Here is a 17,685-nt window from a genome sequence, read left to right as displayed (position 1 = left end):
AACGTTTGTTTACAAAAAAAGACTGTATAGCCCCAAAACATGGTCAAAACTATAATTTTGATATCATGGTCAGTCCTTGCATCCATAGCTCTGTATATGAGAGTGGTGATGCTTCTCCAGCCCCATCCCTCAGCTTGTCACCGAAACAGAGGTCAGGGAGTCACTTTGTTATTGTTTCAACTGCAGATTGACACTTTAAGCCTACAAATCAAAATGATGTCACAAACAGTTCAAGATGAATCTATCCAAACCCTGACCATCTTCCCCTCTTTTATGACACAGGGAAATACAATAACAATGTGTCAGTCTAGTCTCCCTCTTCTGAGAAATGCTCAAATCAAGGCCATGGTCATATAAATTCATCTGCTACTGTGCTAGAATGTTGCAGGTAACAAGGTTGTGGATTCTTGCGACATATTGTTTATTACCCAAACCCACCGTCCTAATGAGTGTGATACATTTCTTACTCTCTTTCAGCAAGAGGAAATAAATCCAGACAGGGGAAATAAAGACTATTAAGATTTGATAAAGGAGTGCAAACTAGTAGTCAAATATGACCTATTTGTTCCGGAGCTTGATAGCAGTGCGACAAACAAAAGCAAATGAAACTGCTGGTGAAGAGAGTACCAACTTTGACCTGCATAGCTGAGGCCTGATTGCATTGACTTCAGTCTTTTGACCAATCACATCAGATCTTTTCACATTAGATATTTGTCAGAGCTGATCTAATTGGTCAAAAGACCAATTAGTGAGAAAAAAATCAGAATTAGGCTGCATGTCTAAACACAGCCAACGATGCCTAGGCAAGTAGCCTATATCATATACACACACTTTTTGCTCAGCCTATCCTAACTGCACTGCATTTACAACCAAAGATGTGCATAAAGAACCCTGAATTAAAATATGGATTCTTAAGCTAATAAGAATTCAATACATTTCCTTGGGGATAATGAAGAGGATATGCATTCTATAGAAAATAATGAACGATGAGGAAGGTGTGTTCTACAACACGCTAGTGGAGTAGAACTAACCTTCCACGGAGTTGCCTTATTTTTCAGAGAACGCATAGAGCTATGAGTTGATTATCCCTTTTATACCATGGCTATAATTTAACGCATTTGTCGCTATAAATGTGTTCAACATCCACTGAAGTAGCTAGCAAGTTTGTTGATTCAATATGTTCGATTTTAAAGGTTATTTGAGTCTATTCTTCCTTCCTTTAATTAAAAAAAAAAATGCATCTAGAAATCAACACAGCTGAACAAATCCCAATACAATGTAACATTTGAAAGTATATAAAAAACTTTTTTTTTTAAAGTAGCTAGTATGTTCACTAGATAGCGACAGTAGTTGCATTGGTAACCAAACATACTTGCTAGTTTAGCTAACCAAACCATCAGTCCTAGCTTGCTATTATAAAAATCTGATTCAACAATGCCAATGTTTTCAATTTGACTTTTGCTTTCAAAAGCAGCTCAAACATAAAAATGAACCATAGCCATTGAATTCTACCATGCAAAAACAGCCCCACAGTGGAGGTGTCATAATACCCATAAAATCTAGCGGTCAAACAGGGACATGCTTCCAATCATTTTTCCACCATTCATTTTTCCCATAGGGAACTTTAGAAACACTTAAAATAAGGGCTGTGTTTCATGTACGCTAACGCTGGCGAGACGTTTTGCTAACCATGTAAATCTCTCTAGGACAGGGTGACTTATCAAATTATTTGGCTCCATTTACTCAAAGAATCGAAAATGCTAATTAGAATCAAAGTATACATCCTGCAAAACTACAAATCCCAGCAAGATCCGGCACGCCACCCCAACTGACACCTTTGGGAAGGTGACCGGAAAGGCTCTGGAGCAACAAACCGCCCTTGCTGTCTCTGCCTGGCCGGTTCCCCTCTTCCCACTGGGATTCTCTGCCTCTAACCCTATTACAGGGGCTGTGTCACTGGCTTACTGGGGCTCTCTCATACTGTCCCTGGGAGGGGTGCGTCACCTGAGTGGGTTGAGTCACTGATGTGGTCATCCTGTCTGGGTTGGCGCCCCCCCTTGGGTTGTGCCGTGGCGGAGATCTTTGTGGGCTATACACAGCCTTGTCTCAGGATGGTAAGTTGGTGGTTGAAGATATCCCTCTAGTGGTGTGGGGGCTGTGCTTTGGCAAAGTGGGTGGGGTTATATCCTTCCTGTTTGGCCCTGTCCGGGGGTGTCATCGGATGGGGCCACAGTGTCTCCTGACCCCTCCTGTCTCAGTCTCCAGTATTTATGCTGCAGTAGTTTATGTTTCGGGGGGCTAGGGTCAGTTTGTTATATCTGGAGTACTTCTCCTGTCCTATTCAGTGTCCTATGAATGTAAGTGTGCTCTCTCTAATTCTCTCTTTCTTTCTCTCTCTCGGAGGACCTGGGCCCTAAGAACATGCCCCAGGACTACCTGACATGATGACACCTTGCTGTCCCCAGTCCACCTGGCAGTGCTGCTGCTCCAGTTTCAACTGTTCTGCCTTATTATTATTGGACCATGCTGGTCATTTATGAACATTTGAACATCTTAGCCATGCTCTGTTATAATCTCCACCCGGCTATATAAATACATTTGATTTGCTAACAGGTAGCACCAATGTAAAACTGCCACACGAGAGTACACAGAATTGTCAAATTTAAAGAAACGTAGCCTATTTATTAGATAGGGGGGTAAATACAGGCGAATATAGTAATAAGTCACCTTGTCCTAGAGATATTTACACAGTTATCAAAACATCACGCCAGGGTAAGCCTACAAAAAACACAGCCCTTACTTTAAGTGTTTCTAAAAACCCATATGGGGAAAATTAATGGTGGTAAAATGATTAGAACCATTTCTTTGCTTGACACTAGGTTTTATGACTCACACTGTGGTACTCTATAAAGGGAACTAATGCATGCTCTAGAATGCCAATCAAAAAGTAATTCAACAATACCATGGTATAAAATACTATGTGTAACAAAAGACAGTCCACAACGGAGGACAATGTCACTATATGTACTTGAATTTGACCGATGAAAATGTCTGACTGGTGGTGTGGCCAAAGCAACGTCCATAATTCTATAATTGAGCCTCAATCTCCAGTCCAATCACGCAGGTGCAAATCAGTCAATGAAGTTAACATCGTCACAAATGGATCCCTAATTGATTAGCTACCTTGGCCAATAAAAATACGCCCAATTCACCTTGAATCAATGGCTAGGTAGGGAGAACTTTAACTTCCTAGCGTGGTCGCACTTAATCCAAACGGTACTATAATGTTTGATTAACCAAATAGGGACACTAATGTAGCTAATGAAAACAATTAATTGGATCGAAAATTGCATTTTAAGTACAGATAGTTCGCAAACTGGCAAACGAGGCACGTGTTCTACTACTCCATAACGAGACATTGACAAAAATCACATCAATTCCTGGGTCAAGGATTCAACGTTGGCGATAGCCGTCTTCCTTACATGCAACAAACTTCTCCAACAAATCAACTTGTTTGCAGTCTCACAAATTAACGTTTTAATATCGTTATCAAATACATGGTTTCAATTGAATGATTTATTGGAAGGTCAACGTTAGCTGGCTAACTGGCCCACTTCACGTTTGATCCTTCGCTACTAGCTAACGTTAGCTTGTTCGCAGTCCGCGGCTAAATCTGGTTTAGTCCAAACTATTTTGCGGCAGTTCTGCAGGGTGTTGTGCTGACTTACCTGCCTCAATCTCCGTATACGCTGGTGTTTATCTTCTGTATTTATTCAATTTCAAAGCAATCTGTCGTTGGTTAAAGTTAGACGCTCAATTTCCATGCATAAATGGGCTAATTCGGATGTAAATATTTAACCGTAAAGCCCGTAAATTGGGCGGCCAGTGCCAGCTAGTTCGGGTGCCTTGGTTTTCTGTTCTGCCGCTCCATGAATCAATCTCTTCCACACGCTATGGATAATGTGGTCTGGCGCTGCAGTCTAACACAAGCCAGGGAGAACATGGTTGTTGGCTAATGTTGACAAACAAGCCTGCGAGTTTAAAAAAAACACTATGGAAGCTAGCGAGATTAGCAATGTTGGCTAATTCAAAGCCAGTTTCAAAATAGTGTCGCTGTTTTCAGCTATACATTACTCCGTATCGCCTTCAAAAATTAAGTTATTACGGTTTTGAAATTGTCAGTCGCGTTTTACTCATATTTGACTCTTTATGTCGCGTAGGTCTCTCCCCTCCGCCATTTTCAACATGTCGCTACACAAACAAACAATGGTAGCTCGTGCACGCACAATGACAGCAAATAGGCTCGTTCCCGAGGAGAGGGCAAGGAAGCAAGCTGCACTTGAAATGTCACTATAGATGTAAAATCCTCTTATAGAGGTTTTTGTTATGAATGTTTTTTTTGTGTTTTTTTTAACAAGCATCTGTTTTGTACCTCGGAGATGAAGTTCACATAGTGGGATAACTAATTTGGCAATGAAGTCAGTTTGCATAGTTCAGTTTATTCCTCCATTTATTTCGTACACATTGTACTTTACATACACATTGTCATGTCAGAAATATGTTCAAGACGATACCTATTGTTTTTAGAGAGAGACTGAACACTTGTTATTGTTTTTCGCTTCGCACGCCACTAGGTGGCAGATTAGACATAGCAAGGATGGGGAGACTTCGACGTAGTTTTTCTGCGACAGCACATATTGTTACGCATGCATCGGCTTCGTGATGGCAGAACTGGATTCTGAGTACGTATGTTTTCATGTCGATCCATGTGCATCCGTTGCTAAATTAATAATATTCATACATTCTCTAGTTTAAATGTAACAGTCCAATAGAAGTCCGTCAAGCCGTGTATTTGTATGATTTGTCTGAAAGATAAGCAATACAGAGCGCTAGATAAATGTGTCAGTTTTACACATGATAGTCCCATCAGCCGGAACTATGCAAACAATGACATTTTACGGGTTCGACACAGGTAATACGACACAATCTGCAAACAAATAATTGTGCAATGTGATCAGCATGGCATGTAACTAGTAACTTTATTTTCGTTTGCTTTCAAATACTGGCTAGCTAGCCTCATTTCACTCAATCAGATCCGAATGTCATGCATTTGTGTCACAGCTGGATAGGGGAATAATCTTGTCAATAGACCCATTTCTATGTTTGCAAACATTGTTGCACGAGGGCGATGCGCCCAAATTGGTGGCAGAACAAGGGGGAGTTTGAGTGCATTTAACACTACTTTTGGATTTTAATGTTCGCATAAATGTCACGCTTAATGTGTTTGTCATCGCAAATCAACTGCGTTATACTTAACACTTCAACCAGTAAAATGGCTCTTTGGCTAGCTTTAGCTACAGCCTATATCAGTGAGCGTTAGTATTCTAGCCAACTCCTGAAAATACCACAACCAAATGCAATCTTTGCGACTGTTCAATCAATAATAAACAATTACTAGCGTATGAGTAATAACTTAAATATAGGCTGTTGAATTGGCGCAGATGGCGACGTCTTTCTTACTGCCACCAAGAGTCGCTCGCATCTGTGCATGACGTCAGTGTTATGTACTGGGAAGTTGTCTATAGTTCAGTGTGCTTTGTAATTTGTCTCACCATTGTATAATCTGTATATAAGTGTTGATGTCTTTTTATGTTGTCTTGTGCATTTATTTTGTTCGTATTATTTTATAATTTCTTATTGGGGCGGCAGCGTAGCCTAGTGGTTAGAGCGTTGGACTAGTAACCGGAAGGTTGCGAGTTCAAACCCCCAAGCTGACAAGGTACAAATCTGTCGTTCTGCCCCTGAACAGGCAGTTAACCACTGTTCCCAGGCCGTCATTGAAAATAAGAATATGTTCTTAACTGACTTGCCTGGTTAAATAAAGGTAAAATACAAATAAATTAAAAAAATTGTATTGTCGAGAAGGAACCAGAAAGTGTGCATTTCGTTGGACGGTGTGTATCCTGTACATAAGAGGGTGATAAAGTTGGTTCCTGAGAACCTTCTGAAGAAGAGGAAGGCCTATCAACCCATCAAAGCCACAAAACTGTGCATTTCTAGAGAAGGGAAAGGTAGTTAGCTGTGGTCAGTTTTACCATAGTGGTCTTCCAGTCATTTACCATAAACGTTTTGATGAATTTGTTGGACATCAACAAGTGTAGATTGTGTTCATCCAGGTATCCAAAGGCAAACCCTTGAAGTTTAAGCGCTTGGAGGACTTCCTGAAGGATAGCCATAGAAAGCATTGCAATGAAACCCGTATCAGGAGATCAGCTCACAGACCAGCTCCAGCCATGCCCTCTGCAAAGAACAGACTGGCCTTCGCTGTCCGCATCAGAGAGTGAGTGACTGAAATCTGTAGCTACATGATCTGATTGCAATGGTGGTGCAAATAAAGCTGTTGGCAGCCCTTTTGAGCTAATCTTTTATTCAGATTCCCCATTAGCTGTTGAAGCAGTAGCTATTCTTCCTGGTGTCCACACAATACAGAACATGAGAACTATTGTACAAGAACACCACAACCAAAGAACATGACTACTTCAAAAAACAAAACAGACTAAGAACAAATTCAAATAAACACTATTCTCAAACCATTTTAAGTGCTTTGATATGTAGACACTTTAGGCTGTTGCAGCTGAAGAATAGAGCTGAAACTGTTTGTTCACACATCTATTGTGTATACTCACAATGAAGTAATGACTATGCACAATCATCTGAAATTACACTTTCACCAGTTCCTCTTTAGTGGTCTGGCTGAATATCGAGGTCATATTTTCATGTTTTCTGTCTGCAGGATTGAAAGAGTCTCGGAGTTCAGAAGGTGGTTCAGATGTTATGACTAAGAAAGATCTTCAGCGGTGCCTTTGTCAAAATGAATGAGACCTCTATGGCCATGTTGAAAATGGTTGAGCCTTATGTGGCATTGGGGTAAGTAAGAGGGGAGGGTCTGAATTGAGAATGAAAAGCTTAGCAACTTGATGTAATGAGGTGACTCCACTTTGATGTATCCGCTATCACTTCTTATAACCGACAATAACTTTTGAACACCAGATCGGCAGTTGCTTATCTCAATTCCGCCTTCAACTTCGACTCATCTGTTCAGTCACTTGAAAATAAGATGGATAACCTCCGATCGCGGATTTGCTATTAAAAGGGACTGCAATATTCTCTGCTGTTCTGAAACATGACTTTCAGACAAGATACAATGCAATGTTCCCTCTAATATTTTTAGTCACTGAGAATTTCAGGTCTGCTGAGGGCAAACTTGTGAACCTTGTGAAATTTCTGGTGCGCACTTACTGTGAACAGTGAGGCTGTACCCGATTTAATTGACCATTTTAAGTGGCCAAGTAGTGTGGGCCTATCAGAGCGGCCTACCATATATTTTTTTTAACAATGGAGAAAATGCATCCCATAACATCTTAACATGTAAATAGAACAGCTATCATTCAGCCTACACTAGTAGCCAATGTGTGGTGTTCAATGTAGGCCTATGTTCCGTGAGACTTTTTGGAGAAAAAAACTTGACATTAACCTGTTTATCCACTTGTCCTTCAGATAAGGTGACTAAACATTGTGGTGTTTGATGCAATAAACTAGGAACAGGAACAAGAAACAAAATTCCTTATTCCCATACCATTATTCCAGACAATCGGACATATTATGCAACACTCTGCCTATTGGCGACTTCACTTATTCAGGCCTGTCTCAAATAACAACATTGCCCCATTGTAAGACATAAAAAGCTCAACTTGACTCTTTTCAAAGATGGCTAGAAATATACATGTTTAGTGCCCTTATTGGAAGCAATCACTCCCACATTGCTGACTATAAATGAGCTATAACTGGCCTAATAACTCACTATCTAGCAAAGAATATGAACAAAAGTGCATACGTGGCAACATGCAGCTCTTTCTTTGATTGTAAAACAAGCACATAATAATCGACGTCGCTTATGTTGTAAAACAGTTCAAAGTGAATGGCATAAATCCATGTGTGACTCACCAGCTGGATTCGGTCTTGTAGCAACATTTTGAATTTCAAGTAGAGACTCGGAGCTAAAAAATGGTATATCATACACTGCATTTGAGAAAACAATGGGAAAGTAATTATGCTTTTAAGTCTTTCACTGTTTAGGTACTACTATTGGAGTGCCCTTTGTCTACACCCAATCAACATTGTTCTCACCCTCTTATGCCTTAGCCACACCCATCTCTTTAAGAGTTGATCTGAGCATTCTGTACTAACTTGCCAGGTACTTCCAGACATTTTAAGAGAGAGAACAGCTCACTGAACATTACTCACCCTAGCATAGCTGGTTAGGCTGTTATGTAATCCAGAGCGTTGGTGACAGATCGTCCATTTGTAAAAGCAGAGCGTTTCGCCTTCAGAGCGCACACTGGACACTCTGGCCAATAAGTAAGGTTAATTCAAAAGTTCTGACGACAGTCAAGCACCCAAGCTAACTGGCTAACATTGGCTAGCTACTTCCAGACACATAATGAGAGAACACCCCACTCTGACCATTTTATTCACCCTAGCAGAGCTGGCTATCCAGAGCGTTGGTGACTAACTGTGCTGCTGGCAACAATTGAATTACGCTTTATTGCCAATGTTTACTGACACGGACATATTCAACAGGTATTGAGTGTTCAAAAATGAATCAGTTATTCTGCGCTCTGGCACACTAAGACGAGTATTTTGTTAAATGTAGCTAGATAACATTTTTTATGTTCTAACGGCTCTCCTGTGAAGTTGTGACTTGCGACATACGCCTAGTTTCCTGAATCGGGTCACATAGACCAATTGTCACACCTTGGTCATTGTATTTTGTGTTTTTGTTATATGTTTGGGTAGGCCAGGGTGTGACATGGGTTTATATGTTGTGTTTCGTATTGGGGTTTGTAGTAATTGGGATTGTGTATGATTAGGGGTGTGTCTAGTTAGGCTTGGCTGCCTGGGCGATTCTCAATCAGAGTCAGGTGCTTGTCGTTGTCTCTGATTGAGAACCGTATTTAGACAGCCTGACTTTCGCGTTGTAATTTGTGGGTGTTTGTCCCTGTCTCTGTGTTGTAGTCACCAGATAGGCTGTAATAGGTTTCACGTTCCGTTTGTTGTTTTCGTATTTTCAGTTATTTCATGTACCGCAATTCCTTCATTAAAGTCATGAATAACCTACACGCTGCATTTCAGTCTGACTCTCTTCATTCAACAGACGAACGACGTTACACCAATGGTCTATTTGCATATAGGCTTGCTGCAGCTTAGATTGGTTATGGGGCACTGCTCTGTGTAGGGTACGGGTCTGAGTTGCAATAGAATCCTACTCTGATGCGCTCTGCCACAAAAATCTCTTGCATAGCTCGTTTTTGTTTTGGTATGTTGCATTGAAAGTGGATATTGCGTTAATTTGATCACACTTCCCACGGTAAAGGGAAAAGTTAATGGTGTTAACTAACATGAGAACTAAAGGAAGTTGAGTGGAGTTCAATCTCGTGCTTCTCTGAACGGGCTGATTTTTCTTCTGCCCAGCAGTCCCCAGGGAGCTGTGCTCCCGCGCGCAGCTTGGAGGAAACATTGCCCCAATGGCTATCAGCTTGATGGCTTCTCCATTCACTAAGCGGACTGTCAAGGAAATGGGGAGGAGTTTGTCTCATCAACAACAAATGGTTTTCTGACTCGAGCATGGTGGAAGTCTCAAACCATTGTTCACCTGATGATCAAATGCAGACCCTTGTACCTCCCGAGGGAGTTTTCAGCTGTTATCATGACTGTTGTATACATTCAACCTCAGAACAAAAAAACTAAACAAATGATAAACAAGCAGGAAAACTTGCACCCGGAGGCTGCTTTTCTTGTTGCCGGCGATATTAATTCTGCGTCGTTAAGACATGTGATGCCCAACTTCCAACACTTCTCCTTCACCACTTGGGGCGATAAAGTCCTAGACCACTGTTACTCTACCCACAAGCAGGCATACAACACCCTCCCTCATCCCCATTCTGCAAATCAGATCAAGTTTAGCAGAAGCTCAAACAGGAAGTATCTGTGACTTGTTCCGTTGAGAAATTATAATCGTAATCAGAGATTATGCTACAGGACTGCTTTGCTAGAGCTGATTGGAATATGTTACGAGACTCAATGAGCTCACCACCTCAGTCACGGGCTTCATTACGAAATGCATCGGCGATGTCCCCACAGTGATGGTTCATTGCTTCCCCAATCAAAAACCCTGGGTTAACACTGAGGTTGGCGCTAAGCTAAGGGACAGGGCTACCGCACACAGGGCAGCCAGCCTTGAGGCTATGGCTGAGGACGGGATCAAGTACATGAAGTCCCACTAAGACCTCCGCAGAGTCATCAAATGAGCCAAAGGACAATGTAGGAATAAGGTGGAATTATATTCCAGACTCCGACTCCAGCATGTGGCAGGGGCTACAGTCGATTACAGATTACAAAGGAAGATCCTGCCATCGTTTTCCCAATGATGCCGCTCTACCAGAAGAACTCAACAACAATAACAGCATACTGTGCTGTGCGTGAGGGCCTCCACCAACTCAGAGGACTGGGCGATTTCGCTCCCTAGGCTGAAGTGAGTAAGGTCTTAATCAGGTCACTCGCGGGGCCGGACATCATTCCAAGATGCGTTCTCAGAGCATGCCCAGAACAGCTGGCAGGCATCTTAACATTTTCGACCTCCTTGTCCTAGTCTGTAATCCCCACGTCTTAAATTGACCACCATCCATCATTCCTGTTCCTATTAACTCTAAGGTGTCATGCTACAATGACTACCACCCTGTAGCACTCACATCTGCAATCATGAAGTGCTTTGAAAGGCTGGTTATGGCACACCCACAACACCAAGTTTGCTGACGACATGACGCTGGTAGGCTTGATCACCGCGACAATGGTATATCCAACAGGGAAGAGGTCAGTGACCTGGCAGTGTGGTGCCTGGACAACAACCTCTCCTCAACATCAGTAAGACCAAGGCGCAGATCGTGGACTGCAGTGGAACGGGTCAATAGCTTCAAGTTCCTCTGTGTCCAAATCACTAAGGTCTTAAAATGGTCCACACACAATCGAAGGCGCAACAGCAGTGTGAAAGGACAATCAGACTCCAGTCAACAAAGCCGTAGACTGTTCTCTCTGCTTCCACGCGATACCAGTGCATCAAGTCTGATGTCAACCGGCTCCTGAACAGCTTCTATCCCAAGGCCATAAGACTGCCAAATATGAAAAATGGCTACATGGACCCTTGTACACTATGTGAACACCTGCTCTAACTCCTTATTCCAAAATCATGGGCATTAATATGTTGCTTTGTTGCAATAACAGCCTCCACTCTTCTGGAAATGCTTTCCACTAGATGTTGGAACATTGCTGCGGACTTGCATCCATTCAGCCACGAGCATTAGTGAGGTCGTGCACTGATGTTGGGCTACTAGGCCTGGCTCGCAGTCGGTGTTCCAATTCATCCCAAAGGTGTTCTATGGGATTGAGGTCAGGGCTCTGTACAGGCCAGTCAAGTTCTTCCACACCAATCTCTAGAAATCATTTCGGTGTGGACTTCAATTTGTACTTGGGCATTGTCATGCTGAAATAAGAAAGCCTTCCCTAAACTGTTGCCACAAAGTTGGAAGTACAGATTTGTCAAGAATGTCATTAAATGATGTAGTGTTAAGATTTCCCTTCACTGGAACTAAGGGCCTAGTCCGACCATGAAAAACAGCCCCAGACCATTATTCTTCCTTCACCAAAGCTTTACAGTTGGCACTATGCATTCGGGCAGGTTGCGTTTGCATGTCTTCCATCAAACCCAGAGTCATCTATCGGACTGCCAGATGTTGAAGCGTGATTCATTTCCACTGTTCCAGGGTCCAGTGGCGGCAAGCTTCACACCACTCCAGCCGAAACTTGGCATTGTGCATGGTGAACTTAGGCTTGTGTGCGGCTGCTCGGCCATGGAAACCCATTTCATGAAGCTCCCAACAAACAGTTAATGTGCTGACATTACTTCCAGGGGCCGTTTGGAACTTGGTAGTGAGTGTTGCAACCAAGGACCGACCATTTGACTCGCTACGAGCTTCAGCACTCGGCGGTCCCTTTCTGTGAGCTTGTTTCCTACCATTTTGCAGCTGAGCTGTTGTTGCTCCTCGACGTTTCCACTTCACAATAACACTAATTATATTTGAACCAGGACAGACTTGTTGAAAAGGTGGAACTCCATGACGTTGCAAGTCTGCCAGTGTTTGTCTATGGAGATTACATGGCTGTATGCACCTGTTGGCAATGGGTGTGGCTGAAATAGCAGAATCCATTCATTTGAAGGCGTTTCCACATACTTTTGTATATAGTGCATTTTATTTTTGCACAGTCTATGCACAGTGTTACGAATCCCTTTTGGCCCAACAGTCTAGGGGGGATGGTAATGAGATCCGTAACATAACTCATGCAAATTCTAATAGTGACAAAGTCAAAGTGAGAACGAAATAACTACGACAACTGATATCTACCGTCAAACTCAAGGTTTATTTGTAAACACACGGTAATGGGGGGAGGGGCTGAGCTGGACCCAAGGAAAGAAACAATAAGATTTTTTTTTTAAACTAAGCTAGACTAGCCTACTTTAACAACAGCTAACTAACTAACCAAAAAATAGTGGGTGGTCCGCCCAGTTCTAACTAGTGTATTTAACAAAGTCTACCTACGGGTAGTGTATGCCCATGGGCGACTTGTCTTGGTTTCCCCTTTTCCCACCAGCAATCAAACACCATAACCAAAACAATACTCACAGGTGACGAAAAAGTGCTATGGAGGTGCTCAAACAAGAGTTTAATACACAAAGAGAGAGTGAAACACAGAGACCTACAGACATGTCATTTACAGAGAGATTGAGCTCTAGAGCAAACACCTGACAGGGTTTTTAAACCAAGGGAAAAGAACTGTGATAGGGTAGGAAACAGGAGGAGGTGTGTCTTCTGATTGATGATTGGATTGGTGACTGATTGGGGAGTGATGATTTTCACCTGTGAGGGGAGAAGGAGAGAAAACAACACAGGATACATATACACACAGACACAGGATACCTGTATCCGTAACAGTCATTTACTGACACACATAACATGCATACACATTGATACTGACCCTATACTCGTTCGCACACATTCACATACAAATATGTACACTGTTGCTACTCTATCATATATCCAGAGGCCAAGTCACCTTACCCCTATACCTATCTACCCCTATCACTCCAGTATCCCTGCACATGATAAATATTGTATTAGAACTTACCCTGTATATGGCTTACTTTCTCATGTCCTGTTTGTATTTATTGTGTTTTGTTCGCCTTATTTTCACATAGAACAAAAATATAAACCATGTAATGGTCATAAGGTGAATGCACCAATTTGTAAGTCGCTCTGGATAAGAGCGTCTGCTAAATGACTTAAATGTAAAATGTAAATGTAAAGTATTGGTCCCATGTTTCATTATCTGAAATAAAACATCCCAGAAATGTTCCATTTGCAAAAAAAAGCTTATTTCCCTCAAATGTGCACATTTGTTTTCATGCCTGTTAAGGAGCATTTTACCTGACGACAGGTGTGGCATATCAAGAAGCTGATTTAAACGGCATGATCATTACACAGGTGCACCTTGTGCTGGGGACAAAAGGCCACTGTAAAATGTGCAGTTTTGTTACACAACAAAATGCCACAGATGTCTCAAGTTATGAGGTAGCGTGCAATTGGCATACTCACTGCAGGAATGTCCACCAGAGCTGTTGCCAAAATGTCATGTTCCCTTCTCTACCATAAGCTGCCTACATCATTTCAAATCAAATCAAAAATCAAATCAAATTTTATTTGTCACATACACATGGTTAGCAGATGTTAATGCGAGTGTAGCGAAATGCTTGTGCTTCTAGTTCCGACAATGCAGTGATAACCAACAAGTAATCTAACTAACAATTCCAAAACTACTGTCTTATACACAGTGTAAGGGGATAAGGAACATGTACATAAGGATATATGAATGAGTGATGGTACAGAGCAGCATACAGTAGATGGTATCGAGTACAGTATATACATATGAGATGAGTGTGTAGACAAAGTAAACAAAGTGGCATAGTTAAAGTGGCTAGTGATACATGTGTTACATAAGGATGCAGTCGATGATGTAGAGTACAGTATATACATATGCATATGAGATGAATAATGTAGGGTAAGTAACATTATATAAGGTAGCATTGTTTAAAGTGGCTAGTGATATATTTACATCATTTCCCATCAATTCCCATTATTAAAATGGCTGGAGTTGGGTCAGTGTCAATGACAGTGTGTTGGCAGCAGCCACTCAATGTTAGTGGTGGCTGTTTAACAGTCTGATGGCCTTGAGATAGAAGCTGTTTTTCAGTCTCTCGGTCCCAGCTTTGATGCACCTGTACTGACCTCGCCTTCTGGATGATAGCGGGGTGAACAGGCAGTGGTTCGGTGGTTGATGTCCTTGATGATCTTTATGGCCTTCCTGTAACAACGGGTGGTGTAGGTGTCCTGGAGGGCAGGTAGTTTGCCCCGGTGATGCGTTGTGCAGTCCTCACTACCCTCTGGAGAGCCTTACGGTTGAGGGCGGAGCAGTTGCCGTACCAGGCGGTGATACAGCCCGCCAGGATGCTCTCGATTGTGCATCTGTAGAAGTTTGTGAGTGCTTTTGGTGACAAGCCGAATTTCTTCAGCCTCCTAAGGTTGAATAGGCGCTGCTGCGCCTTCTTCACGACGCTGTCAGTGTGAGTGGACCAATTCAGTTTTTCTGTGATGTGTATGCCGAGGAACTTAAAACTAGCTACCCTCTCCACTACTGTTCCATCGATGTGGATAGGGGGGTGATCCCTCTGCTGTTTCCTGAAGTCCACAATCATCTCCTTAGTTTTGTTGACGTTGAGTGTGAGTTATTTTCCTGACACCACACTCCGAGGCCCTCACCTCCTCCCTGTAGGCCGTCTCGTCGTTGTTGGTAATCAAGCCTACCACTGTTGTGTCGTCCGCAAACTTGATGATTGAGTTGGAGGCGTGCGTGGCCACGCAGTCGTGGGTGAACAGGGAGTACAGGAGAGGGCTCAGAACGCACCCTTGTGGGGCCCCGTGTTGAGGATCAGCGGGGAGGAGATGTTGTTGCCTACCCTCACCACCTGGGGGCGGCCCGTCAGGAAGTCCAGTACCCAGTTGCACAGGGGGGTCGAGACCCAGGGTCTCGAGCTTGATGACGAGCTTGGAGGGTACTATGGTGTTGAATGCCGAGCTGTAGTCGATGAACAGCATTCTCACATAGGTATTCCTCTTGTCCAGGTGGGTTAGGGCAGTGTGCAGTGTGGTTGAGATTGCATCGTCTGTGGACCTATTTGGGCGGTAAGCAAATTGGAGTGGGTCTAGGGTGTCAGGTAGGGTGGAGGTGATATGGTCCTTGACTAGTCTCTCAAAGCACTTCATGATGACGGAAGTGAGTGCTACGGGCGGTAGTCGTTTAGCTCAGTTACCTTAGCTTTCTTGGGAACAGGAACAATGGTGGCCCTCTTGAAGCATGTGGGAACAGCAGACTGGTATAGGGATTGATTGAATATGTCCGTAAACACACCGGCCAGCTGGTCTGCGCATGCTCTGAGGGCGCGGCTGGGGATGCCGTCTGGGCCTGCAGCCTTGCGAGGGTTAACACGTTTAAATGTCTTACTCACCTCGGCTGCAGTGAAGGAGAGACTGCATGTTTCCGTTGCAGGCCGTGTCAGTGGCACTGTATTGTCCTCAAAGCGGGCAAAAGTTATTTAGTCTGCCTGGGAGCAAGACATCCTGGTCCGTGACTGGGCTGGATTTCATCTTGTAGTCCGTGATTGACTGTAGACCCTGCCACATGCCTCTTGTGTCTGAGCCATTGAATTGAGATTCCACTTTGTCTCTGTACTGACGCTTAGCTTGTTTGATAGCCTTACGGAGGAATAGCTGCACTGTTTGTATTCAGTCATGTTGCCAGACACCTTGCCCTGATTAAAAGCAGTGGTTCGCGCTTTCAGTTTCACGCGAATGCTGCCATCAATCCACGGTTTCTGGTTTGGGAATGTTTTTATCGTTGCTATGGGAACGACATCTTCGACGCACGTTCTAATGAACTCGCACACCGAATCAGCGTATTCGTCAATATTCCCATCTGACGCAATACGAAACATGTCCCAGTCCACGTGATGGAAGCAGTCTTGGAGTGTAGAGTCAGCTTGGTCTGACCAGCGTTGGACAGACCTCAGCGTGGGAGCCTCTTGTTTTAATTTCTGTCTGTACGCAGGGATCAGCAAAATGGAGTCGTGGTCAGCTTTTCCGAAAGGGGGGCGGGGCAGGGCCTTATATGCGTCGCGGAAGTTAGAGTAACAATGATCATTTTAGAGAATTTGGCAGCGCGTCCAACCGTCATCACAACTGCAGACCACGTGTAACCACGCCAGCCCAGGATCTCTACATCTGGATTCATAACCTGCAGGATTGTCTGAGACCAGCCACCTGGACAGCTGATGAAGCTGTGGGTTTGCACAAGTGAAGAATTTCTGCAGAAATTGTCTCAGGAAGTTGATCTGCGTGCTCGTCGTCCTCATCAGGGTTTTGACCTGGCTGCAGTTTGGCGTCGTAACCGACTTCAGTGGGCAAATGCCCACCTTCGTTGGCCACTGGCAGACTGAAGAAATGTGCTCTTCGTGGATGAATCCCGGTTTCAACTGTACCGGGCACATGGCAGATAACGTGTATGGCGTTGTGGGCAAGCAGTTTGCTGATGTCAATGTATTGAACAGAGTGCCCCATAATGTGGTTATGGCATAAGCTACGGAGAACTAACAAAATTGCATTTTATCAATGGCACAGCGATACCGTGACAAAATCCGGTGGCCCTTTGTCCTGCAGTTCATCCGCCGCCATCACCTCATGTTTCAGCATAATGCACGGCCCCATTTCGCAAGTATCTTTACACAATTCCTGGAAGCTGAATGTCCCAATTCTTCCATGACCTGCATACTCACCAGACATGTCACCCATTGAGCATGTCCGAGATGCTCTGGATTGACGTACGACAGCGTGTTCCAGTTCCCTGCAATATTCAGAGACTTCGCACAGCCATCGAAGAGAAGTGGGTCAACATTCCACAGGCCACAATCAAGTCTGATCAACTCTGAGAAGGTGTCTCTCTGCATAAGGAAAATGGTCACACCACGCCCCTTTTTTTATTTATTTCTATGGATCTGTGACTAACTATCTAATCGCAGTAATATGACATCCATAGATTGGGGACCTAATTGACTGATTTCCGTATGAACTGTAACTCAGTAAAATCTTTTAAAATGTTGCATGTTATATTTTTGTTCAGTAATACTGCATTGTTGGGTTTCAGAGCTTGCAATGAAGACATTTCACTTAACTTGTAGAACCAGCTAGTTTGACAATGTATTGTACTAACGATGGTGAATTATTCACACTAAACAGGTTTCCCAACTTGAAGTCTGTGAGCTGATCTTGAAAAGAGGACAGGCAAGCGAAAGGTCGCTCTCACAGACAACACACGCATTGAGCAGCATATGGGTAAGGATCCATTTTTATGTATTTTCATCAGTATGATGTAACAAATCTTGAACAATTTTGTATGTGCATGTCAAAT

General features: G+C 43.2%; 1 long non-coding RNA gene across 5 annotated transcripts; it reads left to right on the top strand.

Moving 5' to 3' along the window:
• Positions 1–3,241: 3,241 nt before the first annotated feature.
• LOC124027859 lies at positions 3,242–17,613 on the top strand. Of its 5 annotated transcripts, none has more exons than XR_006837524.1 (5): positions 3,242–4,742; positions 5,926–6,071; positions 6,177–6,340; positions 6,794–6,927; positions 17,514–17,613. It is a non-coding gene; the product is annotated as an uncharacterized LOC124027859 (long non-coding RNA). The 5 variants fall into 5 exon arrangements; XR_006837525.1 differs by lacking the exon at positions 3,242–4,742 and adding an exon at positions 4,749–4,972; XR_006837523.1 differs by lacking the exon at positions 5,926–6,071 and having other exon boundaries at positions 3,915–4,742.
• The last annotated feature ends 72 nt before the right edge of the window (positions 17,614–17,685 follow it).

Source organism: Oncorhynchus gorbuscha, unplaced genomic scaffold (assembly GCF_021184085.1).
Source record: "Oncorhynchus gorbuscha isolate QuinsamMale2020 ecotype Even-year unplaced genomic scaffold, OgorEven_v1.0 Un_scaffold_3548, whole genome shotgun sequence".
Classification (NCBI taxonomy): domain Eukaryota; kingdom Metazoa; phylum Chordata; class Actinopteri; order Salmoniformes; family Salmonidae; genus Oncorhynchus; species Oncorhynchus gorbuscha.
The sequence above is the reverse complement of the archived record's forward strand: the minus strand, read 5'-3'. Positions and strand labels throughout refer to the sequence as shown.